This window comes from Coturnix japonica, chromosome 19 (genome assembly GCF_054131305.1).
Source record: "Coturnix japonica strain WE chromosome 19, WE-NBRP24, whole genome shotgun sequence".
Taxonomy (NCBI): Eukaryota; Metazoa; Chordata; class Aves; order Galliformes; family Phasianidae; genus Coturnix; species Coturnix japonica.
Window position 1 is genome coordinate 7,604,553 of NC_140681.1, and position 14,293 is coordinate 7,618,845.

Sequence of the window (14,293 nt, forward strand, 5' to 3'; positions counted from 1 at the left end):
GTGACCCAGAGCTAAATGTCTCAGCCTTCTTTGTTTGCATTATCAGAAACTATTGGGCTACATTAACTGCATACCAAATTTTATGGAATCAAGTTGGCTTTGATCATTATAAGAGCAAAAAAACATTGTAAAACATTTTGGTTGGTTTTTTGTTTGTTTGTTTTTTTTAACATTTGTAGAACTAAATGATGTACATTTAAAAATTAAAAGAAACTTGCTAGGCTGAGGCTTTGTATTGCAAATCCTTACAGTTAATAAGCTATTTACCAAACAATACTGGGAAACAATTAGCGTATCGGTAGCAGTGTAAATGGTCTCCCTGCATCTATCTGCTGCAATTTAGTTTTGTCTTTGGATGGAACTTCTGGCTTTTTAGTAAATCATTTGTTGGTAATGTTGTTTCATGTGAATTTTAAGGTATTTTACCACATATTTCTCTATTTCAATGCTCGTAAGTGCATCATTCATCTTAGAGGTGCTATGTAAGAGAAGCTTCTTTTTGTGAAAGACCTTATAAAAGCCATGTGATGGAAGACTTGATGGCCACGAGTGGATTCTAGATAACACAAATGAGTTCTAGATAAGCGTGGGATTTTTTCTGGAGCACTACAGTCACTTTTTTTTTCTCTATTGACTCCTCTGTGCTCAATGCAGCAAGTGCTTTATATTACATATAAAGCTTTATATATAAGGCTTTATATTACACTTTAGTACAGCTGATATTATAGAATGTTTCACAAAGAAGAGAAATATAAAAAAAAATAAGAACAAAAACTGAGGTGAACAAGAAAAACCCTGACTGTGGTAATCTAGGAGGCTAGTGCTGATATAAACTATATATTTCTGAATACAAAGCAAAGTGCTGTCTGCAGAGACATATCTTTTTGGATTCTTTCTTTAAAATAATAATCTTTGAAATAATAAATCTTTCTACTTTCACGTTCTGGTCTTTATAAAATCTTGCAGTAGAATGAGCTGGAGCTTCAGATCATCAGTCTATATTAGCTTGGGCTCAGTGCCACACTTGCAGTCTTACCTTTCATTAATGATTCCATTATAAAACAAACAGAAACATATAAGGTCTGTTTTAAGATAACTTTTGTATTCAGATCTTAATTGGCTAATGTTGTTTTCCCTCCATCAGATTTCCTCCCCGTTATCTTATTTGACTTTGTTTAAATTCCCAAAAGGAAATACAGAGCACACAAGCTCTGAAGTAGCAGCTTGGGATTTTCAGAAAGATTCTGGAAGTATTTTTATGTTAGTTTTCTGTTAGTTCAGGTTATAAATACCAGCAGAGAACAGAGAAAGAAGGCAGTACATTTTCCTTCACCAAAGAAAATGTCTTATCTGCCTGTGCTCCTTTGCTTGGATGGACTCTAATCATCAAGTTATTATTTTCTGCTATTGGAAGGAAAGCACTTACTACTGCTTTCTAAAATGTCAAAGCCTTAAGCCAGCTCAAATGTCTAGCAGCTTTTACATTGCTTTTCTTAAAATGTTTCTGTGCTTTTGTAAAGTGCTGCACTTAAGAGTGATGCCATGCCACTGTTTCTTGGAGAAATACAGTCAAATGTTCCACTTCAATGCCCTGTATAAGAACCTGAGAATTGGCTCTGTAGATGTGCTGCCTACAAAACTTAAAGCGAAGCCTTTTCCAGTGTTTTTCAGTGCTGTGTTACTGAGCTTAAAGACTGATGTCTAAGTTTCCCATTTTAATAACTTGGATTCTAAACATCGTGTATAAAGTGGGTAGTTGGGTAGTCAACGTTCATTCAGGGAGGATTATTTGCTTTCTTCAGTGGGTCACTTCGTTATTCTTGAGCTGAAAAAGTGCAACACATAAAGGAGAATCATGAAATTCATTTCAGGGGATTTTTTTAAAGCAAAATGATGTCTGTTATTAGGAAATTCTCACTTCCCAAAGGAAGAAATGTAATTTTTCATGGTTTTTGTCCTGAAACTAATGGTGACAGATCTTACAAAAAGAAAGAATCTGTGCAAAATTTATTTTGGAGAATGCTGACTTGTAGGTAGCCACAGTGTGCCTACAGAATGAGCAGAAGTGTGGATTCACTGTGATATATGTTTGTTCCGTGATATTAAAATACATTTGATGTGCTTAGAATGGGATTTAGTTTTGCACTTCATTCTAGTTGCAGTGACAGTGCTGTTACTGAAGCTCCTATACCAGTTCGCCTTGTCTCAAACAGACAGGCTGGTATTTCCTTTGGATAAATCCTGCCTGAAACAACTCAGCCAGGGAATCCACTAATAGTATGGCAGTTATTTGTCTGGAGAATTGAGAACATTCATTTTAGTGATGTACATTGGAGTTAAATGTAGATGTACTTGGGATTCTATTGCAATTACCAAAATTCTGTCCTAACTTGTTGGTCAAAGTTTAAAGTAGGATTTTTGTTCTGATGTAATAATGTATAAAGACAAATGGTGGAGGCTGCAGAAGTACCCAACTTCAGGAAGGGATAGGATGTTTGCGTGCTATTTGACACAATCTTGTTTTGTGAAGCAACCACATAATTGTTTGGTGCTTTTATCTGCAGATAAAAACGAACAGAACAAGTGTGTATCAGTGTAAAAGCTTCCTTAAGGATGTCTAATATATGTTTCAAAGTTCGGATTAAGAAATACTGGTCCAGAGGTGGTTACCAATCTGAAAATATTCAGCTTCATCTCTGTGGCTGCAACATGCTGTATTGCTTTCTGTTACATGCTGCTTGGATTTATACACTTACTTAATACTCAAGAACTTCTGAACAAGAACCTGAACGTCCTGTGAAAAGAGGATGGGGAACATAAATTGTTAAAGCAAAATCTCTAGGATGTTCATTTAATCTCTCTGGATTAGAACTGAATAAGAGCATACAGATGGTGAATATTACGTATCCAAGAGTTTATTTTATTCTCAGACAAAATAAATTATTTTTTGTACTGCTAGCAGCATCCTAATGAAACAAACTGTATTCAGCTAGGAATGAAAATAGCACTTTTAAACTGTATTTCTTCTCCTATTTCCGATTTCACAGTATTTTAGCAATCTGCTAAGAGAGAGCGCTTCAGATTTTGAATGTCTTAATGTAGTTATGCCAAAAATACCCTTGACAGAATATGCTTTTAATACTGTCATCCTAAACTATCATTCTTTCATTACCTTTTTTATTGTTGCTGTTTTTATTTTTTAGAGCAGGTTATGCTCCTTAAGGAGGCAAACCTGGCTCTGTGCTAAAGGGACAAAACCTCTGACATTTCTCATAGCTAAATCTAAATGCAAAAGCCACTTGGGTACAACTGAGCATCTCTACAGACACAATCTCCCACTCCCCGTGTTAACATGGGTACAATCTCTCTTAAATCGCTGTACTTGAAATTTTAACATTGTTACAAAGTACATCACAGTAAAGATATATCTTGTGTTCTGACTGCTAAGTATTTCTTTCATTGTAGTTTTCACACAGCAGACTGGTTTTTATGGAGAGAAGACTATCTAGCTCTTGCCAAGAAAAAGTAATTGGGAAATGAAAGTATTACTGAAAAAAGTAAATTCATCAGTAGTTTGCTGTAAAAGAGATTCAGTATAATTTTCCTACAAACTGCCACTGTATTTGCATAAAATGTTTGTCTAGTCCCCTTTAAAGTTTGCTGATACTGAAGTGCTTATATGTTAAAATACTGAGCCACTGAGTTACTTTAATTACTAAAGGGGATAGAAACTTGAAGACAATGTGCTACATCTAATTCACAGAAGCTAAATACGTTTAAATAATTGTCTCTTCGAAGCATTCTTAGCAAAGGTTGTGTTGTGCTTTCTCTCGTACTGTGTGAGTTGAAAAGTATTGTAATGTATTTCTGCAGTCTTTCAGCATTGCAGTGGAAAAGTTTGTCCCGTGTAAATGGACCAACAACACTCAGTTACTTTTGCATGATAAAAATGTTCATGCCCTTCTCTGAAGTTACTTTCAAGTTGATACCGTATTGGTCCATTGCTCCATCTTGTTATGACAGAGCAGTGTCTTTTATCAATGCCTATGTAAAATTAATTTGCTAATAATAAAAGAGAGTAATCTGTAAGCCATCAAAGCTACCTTTTTCCTCAAAAACTATTTTCTTTAGAATTTAGCCACAAATTTTGCAAAATGTTACTGGTATTGTGCATCAACAGAAATTATATCCTCAGTGCACAGCTGTTAACAAGGCAGTTGCTCATCTAACAAGCTGTTTACACTTCCTAAATGAATTGTCTGAGCTTGGAAAAACTAAAATGTTTTGATCAATTTTAAAGCTGAACCTGAACTAGATGCATTAAATCAGCATTAAACCCAGACCTGCATGGCTGTGATGTTTATAACCTAAAAGAAAACTGCAGCATCTTTGGGAAGGCTTGTGGTCATGAGAAAATCAACACTGGCATTTCTCTGTATGAGAGTTTTGTTTCCAGTCTCTGGTGATCAATAGCCACTGACCTCTAAATCTGCTACTGCCATCAGGTCTGAGGTTCCTGCTTCAGTTACAATGGGGCCGTGATCAGTTTAATGTCGTGTCTGGCGGAAAACATGTGCTAGTCTGTATTAATGAAAAAACAAACAAACACAAGAATTTTAATGTGCAAAAAGGTCTCTTGCTAAAATTCAGCTGGGTCACATTTACAGTTCTTTCTGAGTTACATACATGACATGGGTGTGCAGTGTAACAAGATTAGTTTTCCCTGTAATCTTCTTAAAATGTCCTTCTGTAGAGTCCTTCTCTAGGCTGCCTTTTCATCTCTTGATGTTTTGGAACCTGGATTAATGGGATTGTATTTTTTTCCATGAGTCCCATTTGCTAAGCTGCTTTCTGGAATTAGTTGCTTACAAACGCATTTCATTTGGAATTTTAATGGTAGTTGAATTATATATTGCTAGGCCATACGTCCTACAGACACAGTGTGGATGTAACTAGATAATAATAGACAAGATGAATAAATGGGAATGGAGAAATAACCTCCTGTGTGAACTCAAGGCTGCCCCAGGGCACATCCTCACCACATAGAGGTGACTGGGCCCATTGCTAAGGTGAATTTAGAGCTGCAAAATCACCAGACACAGCAGCGGCAGGGTTACAAAACACGGTTATTTGCAGCACATCTTCGTTCTGTTACTTAGTGGTAAAATTTCTTTCCAAGAAGAAACGAACGAGAATAATATATAAGATGTATCGATGCCAGGAGCACGGGGTGCACACAACACCCACCTAATGGACATTTCTGGGCCTTTTCTGCATTATAAGGTATGGAAAGACGGGCAGCCTCACCTCACTTATCGCTGTGAGGGTGAGCGGACACAGCAGCCATCCCCTGCTGGAGGAGCTCCATGGGGCGGCGGGGCCTCAACCTGCCTCAGCTGCACCGCGAAATGGCGGCCGGACACCAGGCGTCTCACAACACCTCCTCCCCCGTCTTCAGGGCACCCGGGCGGGGCAGAAGAGATCGTTTCCACACCGCTTAACATGCAGCGAGCTCAACACGAGGAATAGCTATTAACAGTGGGGAAATAAGCACGGAAACCCAGAGCTGAGAGCACCACCCGACATGGCGGCTGCTCCCACCCTCCGCGCGGAGGGGGCGGGACGGGGCGGGCCCAGGCGGCGCATAAAGCGCGGTGCGAGGAGCCCAGCGGCCTCTTGCTGCGGCGCTGGGAGGTGAGTGGGGCTGCTCCTCTGCCTTGGGGGTGGCTCGGTGGGTGTGGGTTTGGGTTTTACACTATATTATTTCTTCACAGCAGCTCCAGCTCTCGGCTGGATGCCTGTCGTGCCGCCTTTTTTCTTCCCTAGTGAGGCAGCACCTGGCCTTGCAGCACAGCCGCCCCTTCCTGGCTCTGCCCCATCCCTTGAGCTCCATCCCATATCCCTGCCCGTGTCCCTTCGGATCGCTGTGCTGAGGAACCTGCCGTGCCTTTATTGTGCCCTTACTGCCCCCATGGAGCGTGGTTATTGCAGCTCTGCCCCTCCCGGGTCCTGCTGGTGTCGGTGATGACTGAACTTTTTTCCCCATCAGATCGATAGTGTTGATTACTCATCGATTCAGCCAGATCTTGTCTGATACACCAGCATAGAGGGGCTGCCGTGGCCCTCAGCCTCGTGTGCTCCGTGCTCACTGTCTCTTTGTTTTGTTCCCAGGCTATTGAAGCACGTTGGGTCTGCGTGATGGACGGCTGCAGCTGCCTGCTAAGCTCTGCCATGCCAGAGTTTCTGATAGGTGAGTTTCCTGTGTCCCTTTGGTAACCGTGCGAGTTTTAAGGCCGTTCCTGAATTGTTTTCATGATGTTTTGCTACATTATTATCCCCGGAGACTTGAAAGATGAGCAGATGTGAACGTTATCCTAAGCATTGTAGGGCTGGAAGCAATTTTGTTCGTGCAGAAGCGTTGCAACAGGAGCCTCGTGTTGCTCCAGTTACACGCAAAGTATCAGGTCTAGGATGGCAAGAAACGAGTATCACGGGTGGGATGGTGGGTTACAGCTGTGTCCTTGCAGGTTAGGCCCTGGAACAGGCTGCCCAGGGAGGTTGTGGATGCCCCGTCCTTGGGAGGTTTTCAAGGCCAGGTTGGACGGGGCCCTGGGCAACCTGATGTAGTAAAGGTGTATGTTTGGTGGCCCTGCCACGCAGGGGGGGGGTGGAACTACATGATCCTTGAGGTCTCTTCCAAGCCGGGTCATTCTGTGATTCTGTGTGTGTGATTCTGTGCCGGGGCTCGGCCCGGCCATGCAGACACGTGGGCGCTGCTGCTCAGAGCTGCAGGCCCAGCCCGGAAGCCCATGGGCGGAGCTGTGCCTCCCCCAGGCTGGAAGGGCTGGTTCGGCACTTCTCTACTCTGCCGCTTGCTGGTAGGTATGCGGTAATGCTCATAGGATGGAGCATGTGGTGTCCATGGCCCTTTCCCGTGTCCTGGAGTTTGGAAACTGCCCGACCCTCAAAGCTGCATGTGCAGCCTCCTGCCCTTTCATTGCATGGGTAGAAATATCATTGCTGTAAAGGCAAAGGTTGTAGCTGCAGAAGTGTGTAATCTGTTATCTCTGTCTGCCTCCTATGTTTGCATTAGCCATCTCATGCTGTACTGCAGAAGCCTATTAAAACTTTTTTTTCCTGGTGTTCTCCAGTGTTTGCCATGAGCCTGTTGAGCAGTCAGATCAGTTATTTATTTCTGGGAAAGGGTTTGTGTAAGTTTCTTTCAGGCCTTAAGGACATGCCTGGGGAAGTTATTAGAGTGTAGCTGTGTCACTCTTGGGTCCTGCTGGTGTAGGTGATGACTGAACTTTTTTCCCCATCAGAGCGACAGTGTTGATTACTCATCACTCTAGCCAGATCTTGTCTGATGCACCAGCAGGAAAAAGCTGTGATGTCCCACAGCTTCATGGGGTTCAATGTTAACAGTTCCTTGCATTTCACTCCTAGGCCTCTGTGAAATCAGAGGGACATTGGACCTGTTGGAGACCTGATAAGATGGCACCTTTAACAGGTAAGAATAGCAAGTCTGTAAGGCTTCTGTTGATTGATGGTTTAAACTTAGTAAAACAAAACATCTTTATGCAGGGGATCTGCTTCCGAAATGCTTTGTCAAATTAGTGTCTTTGGAGACTGCTGTATTATGTGCAATACATAGCCTAGTGCTCAGTGATGAAAGCACACAGGGTCAACTTGTGCAGAAGCCTTGCAGCAGGAGCCTTTGTGCCTTGTGTCACTCATGTTTCATCTTGTCTACAGTGGCAAGTGTGACTGGTGAACAAAAAGAAGCATATCAAGGCATTACTAACTTGGTACTGGTGGATTTATAGCTGTGTCCCGTTATTTATTTGTTTTTAGATAGTCTGTGCTCATAGAACTCGTTGTAAGGTCATTCTACCTGGAGACATGGGGGTACTGTGCTCAGAGCAGCTACCGTAATATGTTATGGGGACCATCCTGGCATGGATTCCTTAGGAAGAGAGGCTATTGAGTTTGGGGTTTGAGTGCTAGCCAGCTTGAGTAAATGTTGAGGGGGGGGGGGTTAGATCCTATTAGTGTTCTGTGGGGTCTGTATGTATGTGTGGCTTTGCTGCTTCTGCCATTAGTTCACCACTCTCTGTGAACCTGTCTCAGGTAGTGACATGGCTGATGTGGGTGTGTTGCTTTGTAATTCTTTGGGCCTGCTGGTGTAGGTGATGACTGAACTTTTTTCCCCATCAGAGCGACAGTGTTGATTACTCATCACTCTAGCCAGATCTTGTCTGACACACCAGCAGGAAAAAGCTGTGATGTCCCACAGCTCCATGGGGTTCAGTGCTAACAGTTCCTTGCATTTCACTCCTAGGCCTCTGTGAAGGCAGAGGGACATTGGGCCTGCTGGGGACCTGATGAGGTGGCTGTAGCCAGCAGTGGATCAGCTGTGTGACTGCAGTTGCCCTTGGCTTTCTCTGCTGTGTGTTTCCACTTTTAATAGAGGAGCAAAGGTGAGTTGTTTCCAAGGAGACTTGATTAATAGGTAGACTTGAGCACTCTATCATAAGCCCTTTGTGAGTTACCTTTGTCCTCTTACAGAATGTTTGAGGTAGTGAGGCAGTGAGCAGGAACTAACACTACAGGTAGGCAGTAACCTGGAAGCTGTTGTGATAAATGAACGACAGCATATGAATAGAAAACACTTTTTACTAGTTTACCTAAAATTTGTCTCAACATTAAGCTGAAGAGCATCTGTCATTCTGTGGTATATGATGACTTCCTACTTTTTTCCCCATCAGATCGGCAATGCTGATACAAACGTACATTTAAGCCAGATTTGTCTGATTCCACAGATGTAAGATTCTTCAGTTTGTCACTTGGTTCTGTATTGAGGTTTCTTCTGCCTATGGGCAGGGAATCTGTGTGTGCTGCATGCTTGGAGGGCAAACAGCACTGGAGGGTGCTGTCTGCATGCATCTTAGTAATACTGATTGCATTACATTATCTGACATACATAAAAGTCTTAAAAACTGAAAGTGGAAGGATTTTGACTTTTGGGAGATCTCCAGTAACAGAAATGGCAGAGCTTTGGCAATGTTAAATTTAACTTAAAAGGACATGAACTTGGCTTTTTTTTTTTTTTTTCCCATTTTGCCTCTTCTCAGTAGTGTTAAAATGAAGTGTGTCATATAAAGTCAAGGAACCTTTGTTGTGCATTTATTTTACATGTGAATGAGATATCCTCCATGCTATATAAGTAAATAAATGTTAGGTTTCAGCATATTTCTGTTTTGCAAGGAGGGTTTGCTTGTGGGTTTTCTTTTTCCCCTTCCTTTGCTTCTGTATGGGATCATATGTGATCCCTTCTGAAAACCTGACTGTTTGTTTAGGGTTTCACCAACGGTTTAGAAAATGTGCTTAAGAGAATTTTGCTTTATTGAGTAAACACTTATTGCTAGTTCCATTCAGTTGCAAGTTGATCTTGCTGTTTGTGTAACCCATGTTCAGCTGTCATAGCTGTGAGGGAGGCTGAAGTCTTCTGAGCAGCCTGTAACTGGAGAGCACAAATGGGACCTATCTATATTGCGCACTAGAATTCTAAAGGATCTGGAGTTCCTTGTTGTACAGCAGTTCTACTGGCTGTTTGCAGAACAGTCCTTCGCATCTTAAAGAATTTGGGGGTGAGATTCGAAAGCTGTATTTTTGCTGTTTGATATAGAGTGAACTTACATGCTTTTGGATGTTCTCTCGGCAGGTTGAGTGGGATCTCTCAGAAGGCCTCTGGATTTGCTGTTATTACAAAGTACTAGGTGAAAGCTGTGTCTTCTGCCAGTGATGTTTCTCTCCGTGCAGCTGCCTGTGATCCCTTGTCCACAATACAGCATCCATATCACTAAAGCAACTCTTGAGTCTTTTCTCTTGGTGTCTCGCCAACTCACAGATGGAAGGTGTTTTTTTCCTTCATGTGATGCATTTAATCATAATGGATTCTGGAATTTGCTGCATGTTTTACATCAGCAAGGGCTGTATTTGCCACTTGACAACTAACATTACTTGACATTAAAAGAAGCCTTAAAAAGTTGTTGTCATATATGATGGTCTTGTGTACAAAGAGGTTTTTCTTTAATAAAATCTGAGTACTGTATGAACTCAACTGTTAAATGAAATTGTCTTTTAATTAATTTAATATCCATATCTTTTAACGGTCAAGTTATGTATCTCCTAACTGTTGATTTTTGGAGCTGGGTGGTGATAATGTATCTATGTGGTGACTTTCCATTGAACTGCTTTCTGCCTCAGTTAAGGAGAAAGGGTTGTGGTTTCATGGCAAAAGATGCATGTTCCAGGTAAGTGGGTCACAGTAGCTTTGCAAAATCTTTCATAGATGATTCCTTCAGAGAGAGTTAACAGCAATCTAGGAAGGAAGAGAAGCTGATACCAGCTTCCGTAAGGGTTTGGATATATCTCCCCTGTGTGGTGTGACCAGCTAACAAAAATGACTGCTGTTGGCTAGAGAAACTAGTGGCAGATGTTGATTCAGCTCTTGCAACCTTCCCCTGGATGCTTTTTGGCAGTCTTCTGTTCTGCAGGCAGAATTAAATATGAATTCTATGTATGTTAGGGAAACACTGAACAAGATGGTTTCCCTAAAACCAGAGTAGTAGTCAGAGCTCTAGAGTATGTTGCTTCTTGTACCTCTGGTCTTGTAGGAGCTCTGTAAAAATATGCATGTCTGGCCTCAGTGGGAGCAGAACATTTTTTATCAGTGAACTTATATTGTTCACTGTCCACTTGGGGCTGAATTAGTGGCAAGTCTGCTTTCTGCATGAAGGTGCTCTCCATCTGTTGTGACCATTAGCCTGGCAATCAAATGATGTCTCTATGGTGCACAGTCAAGCAGGCCTTGGCAGATGACTTGTGCAGGTCCTGATCTGGTAGCATTTGTATATCCCACTGGCAATGCAAATGAAGGAAAACAGCCTCTTGAATTCAAGCTGTTGTGGAAAGCTAGGACTTAAATTAACAGCACGGTCTCAATAACAGCACGGTCTCAAACAGCACAAGTTGAGATTGGAACCCCAGGCCTAATAATTGTCACCTATGTGCTGCTGTTGAGAAGCAGCACAGTAGTTAGTAGGTTCATTAGGATTGCATTTTAAAACCAATCCTGCAGCCTCATTAGTTTCCTGAGGAGCGGGGCCACCTATCAGTGTGTGTTGCTAGTTTTGGGCTGGCTCTTATGGGTCAAGCATGCGAGTACCAAGTAAGTGGCTGCTGCCTGAAGCAGCTGGATGCTCCTGCCCTACAGTGAGCTAACTAGCCCAGCAGCCACAGTTCTGCTTGAAGCACCTGAAGGACAAAAATGAGAAGCGAGTGAGTAACAGGCTAAGGAAATATGCAGCAGGAAAGAATTCCTTAAATTTTAAGTATTTAAATGCTATTTTTACCGCTTGAAAGCAGCAACTTAATTAATACTTAATAGCTCGGTAGTTGTTTTACAGCCCCTAGAATCTCTGCAGGGCATTTCCATTTCTTTTAACCGTAAATAACAGTTTCAGTCATTGTAGGAGGGGATTTGATATTTGAATTGACAGTGGCCTTGAGCATGTATGTCTAATTGGGTGATAGAAAATTATTAATCAGCATGTGGAAAGGAGTCTTCCATTAAACTAGATAGAGATTTTTCCTCAATTACTATGAACAGCATCATCTCTTGAAGCAACGTATTGATGAGGGATCAGAGCTGCTAATAAAAAATTAATCTCATGAAAGTATTTACCAGCAAACTTTATATGGACTGTGGAGTAGAGACTGCTAGTTGTCTAACAGTACGGGTGTCTTTCAAAATGTCCTTTGTGTGTTATTAATATCTTGTTGAGAAATCGGGTCAGGATCGAAGCTTTGGTGCTACTCATATGTGCAGGGATGGATGACAGCACTGAAGATGGCTGATCAGCTGTAAGCAAGTTGGGAGCATTCCGGGGTGGATGCAGGCTGGTGAGGTGGAGGAACTGAACTGCTTACAGTGAACTGGGCTCAGGGATCTGACCTGGCAGCTGCAGGGAGTGCTGTGTGTGTGCTTCTAAAGGTTAGTTAAGGTCCTAACAGACAGGTTTTCCTCATCAACTGCTCATTTGTGTGTGTTTATAGTTGGGATGCTTTCACTTTGTCACTTCAGCAGTTTGCTGTAGAAACAGTGGACTAGTTTTTGAGATTTGTCTGTGTGAACAGTTAATTAGACAGTGGAGAGAAACTATGAAGGTCAAATGAAAGTAAATCTGAGCTTGTCAGAGGCTCTTATATTGAGAAGGTAGGAGTGGTCTTTGATACTGACAGGCTTTTGTTTCAAAGCTTTTTTTTTCTGGTGTGGTTTCTGATGTGCCTGCAAACAGCTTTAGGTGCAGTTTCCTTATACATCTACTGCCATAATCTTTCTGGAACTGGTTTGATTCTAGAGGAGCTTCTCTGGCACTTTCCAGACCTGTGCTCCAAATCCCCAGGCACCTATGAGGAGAGGCTGAGTGTGGTTGTTGGCAGCTGCGGGCACTCTGCTGTGCTCTGAGTTCAGGTAATTTCCCCTTGTGTAACAATAAGCTATTCAAAAACTTGAGCTGCAGTGGACTTTGTAGTACTACAGCTTACAGCTGTGCACTGAATGAAGTAATAGAGAAACCTGGTAATAGAGAAACCGTGAAATGAACTTCGTTGGCTCTACCAATGCAGGTAATATCGCCCCATTTGAAAATCTCTCAATGCAGCCCTTTTGCTAAAAGACGGGAGATTTACTCTGAACTTAAAAGCAATTTTCGCCTGGTATTTGTTGCCCCAGTGTTGCCTGACTTCTGCAGACACTGGTCAACCCTGACTGTGATGGCTGAGTGTTCTGAGTGAAGTAATGAAGGCAAGAAGGAATGTTTTGGACAAAGGCTGACTGAGAGCTTGTTCTGATTGTATCTCTTCACAGAGAGCTCCCTGCCATCTCCCAGAGACAAGCAAAGGAAAATCACAGTGTGTCCTGGGCTCTTATTCTGTTGCTGTGAAGTGGTTGAACAGGTCAGTAAGGACAAAGACAGGATTTGTCAGCTCCATCAGTTATAACAGAAACAGACAATGTTGTATTGCATATATTTGGGTAACTTTCTAAAACAGAAAACTGCAGTCACCAGGCTGATATGTTTAAGCAGGGGTTTACTTTTCTAAAGCAGCTCTGTTTAGTGGTGCCACGAATGTTCTGCAGATGTTAGATGTTCTGCAGTTAGAACCTTTCCTGTTCCTCTTCCATCCTTTCTGTCACTTCCCTTGCAGCAGTGGGGTGAAGTCTGTCATCTCAGTGCAACTCAGGTTTATTTGGGCACAATGTTGCCAGCTCAATACTGATGATAATTGATAAAGTACTTTGTGCTAGACGTGGTGTAAATTAGGAGCAGTCCCATTACATTCTCTAGGATTGTTTGCGAGTTCAAGACTGGTTCTGAGTTACCTGAGATCTGCTTGATTTCTTTAGTGTTATATTTAGAAAGCTTCTACTGGAGAGTCTGCACTTCTCTGGTGCCTGTCACTTGCTGTTTGTTTTTGCATGCTGTGGCAGGGTCACCTTGAAGTCTTCACTCCAGTGCTGAGAATAAGCTTGACTTCTGCAGCCTTTCCTCAAACCAGATACTGAAGCCAAAGGTTGTCCTCGTTTCTCCACTTCGCACAGACTCCTTTGGATTCCTGTAACCTTCCTCAGTGAGGAACTCCAGGTTAACAGAGACCAGCAGATGTGATCTCAGCACTGACTATACAAAGAAGCAAGGCATGTTGTTCATCTCCAGGTGGTAAGCATCCTACCAGAAGGCTCATCTAGTGCTTGAGTGTGGTAGGTGAGCATATGCAGTCTCACATGGTGCTGCTTGCCCAGATGAATTCCCTGAAGCCTGTTTCTGAAAGTTGCTCTCCAAAGGTGGTACAGAATGTCAGCACCCAGGGGTTGCCCTGGGGTAGGTCATGCTTTCTGCTCCACGTGTGCTTGCATTTCCTACTGTGGGTGGCCTCAAATGTGTTCAGCAGCTTACTGCTTCTGGTTCAGAGCTGATCTGTAATAGGAAGGGTGAGGCTTTTGATCTTCCCACATATACTGGAATGCTTGTGCATCAGTCCAGGATAGAGCCTTGCCATTAGGAAGCAGCTAACCTGGATACCATTTCTCAAAAGAAACACTAAAGTCTACTTCTGTCTTTGTTTAATAACTGTATGTGCACTTCCATCTACAATTGTAGACATTGCCCTATCCTAGCTGCTGTCTCATGCTTCTGGTCTCAAACCCTCAGCAGGCTCATGGGAG

At 42.3% G+C, this 14,293-nt stretch overlaps 1 long non-coding RNA gene and 4 other non-coding genes across 5 annotated transcripts; 4 read left to right on the forward strand and 1 right to left on the reverse strand.

Annotated features, from left to right (window-relative positions):
• Window positions 1-2,478: 2,478 nt before the first annotated feature.
• LOC107322983 (uncharacterized) lies at window positions 2,479-5,465 on the reverse strand. Its single transcript, XR_014935965.1, has 4 exons — window positions 5,308-5,465; window positions 4,687-4,797; window positions 4,482-4,581; window positions 2,479-2,558 (listed from the first exon to the last, which is right to left on the reverse strand). It is a non-coding gene; the product is annotated as an uncharacterized LOC107322983 (long non-coding RNA).
• A 546-nt stretch (window positions 5,466-6,011) lies between these two features.
• Window positions 6,012-6,103, forward strand: LOC116654306 (small nucleolar SNORD12/SNORD106). The gene has a single exon (XR_004309449.2). It is a non-coding gene; the product is annotated as a small nucleolar SNORD12/SNORD106 (small nucleolar RNA).
• Window positions 6,104-7,284: 1,181 nt separating this feature from the next.
• LOC116654308 (small nucleolar SNORD12/SNORD106) lies at window positions 7,285-7,376 on the forward strand. Its single transcript, XR_004309451.2, has one exon. It is a non-coding gene; the product is annotated as a small nucleolar SNORD12/SNORD106 (small nucleolar RNA).
• Window positions 7,377-8,179: 803 nt separating this feature from the next.
• Window positions 8,180-8,271, forward strand: LOC146757844 (small nucleolar SNORD12/SNORD106). The gene has a single exon (XR_014936035.1). It is a non-coding gene; the product is annotated as a small nucleolar SNORD12/SNORD106 (small nucleolar RNA).
• Window positions 8,272-8,728: 457 nt separating this feature from the next.
• Window positions 8,729-8,823, forward strand: LOC116654307 (small nucleolar SNORD12/SNORD106). Its single transcript, XR_004309450.2, has one exon. It is a non-coding gene; the product is annotated as a small nucleolar SNORD12/SNORD106 (small nucleolar RNA).
• The last annotated feature ends 5,470 nt before the right edge of the window (window positions 8,824-14,293 follow it).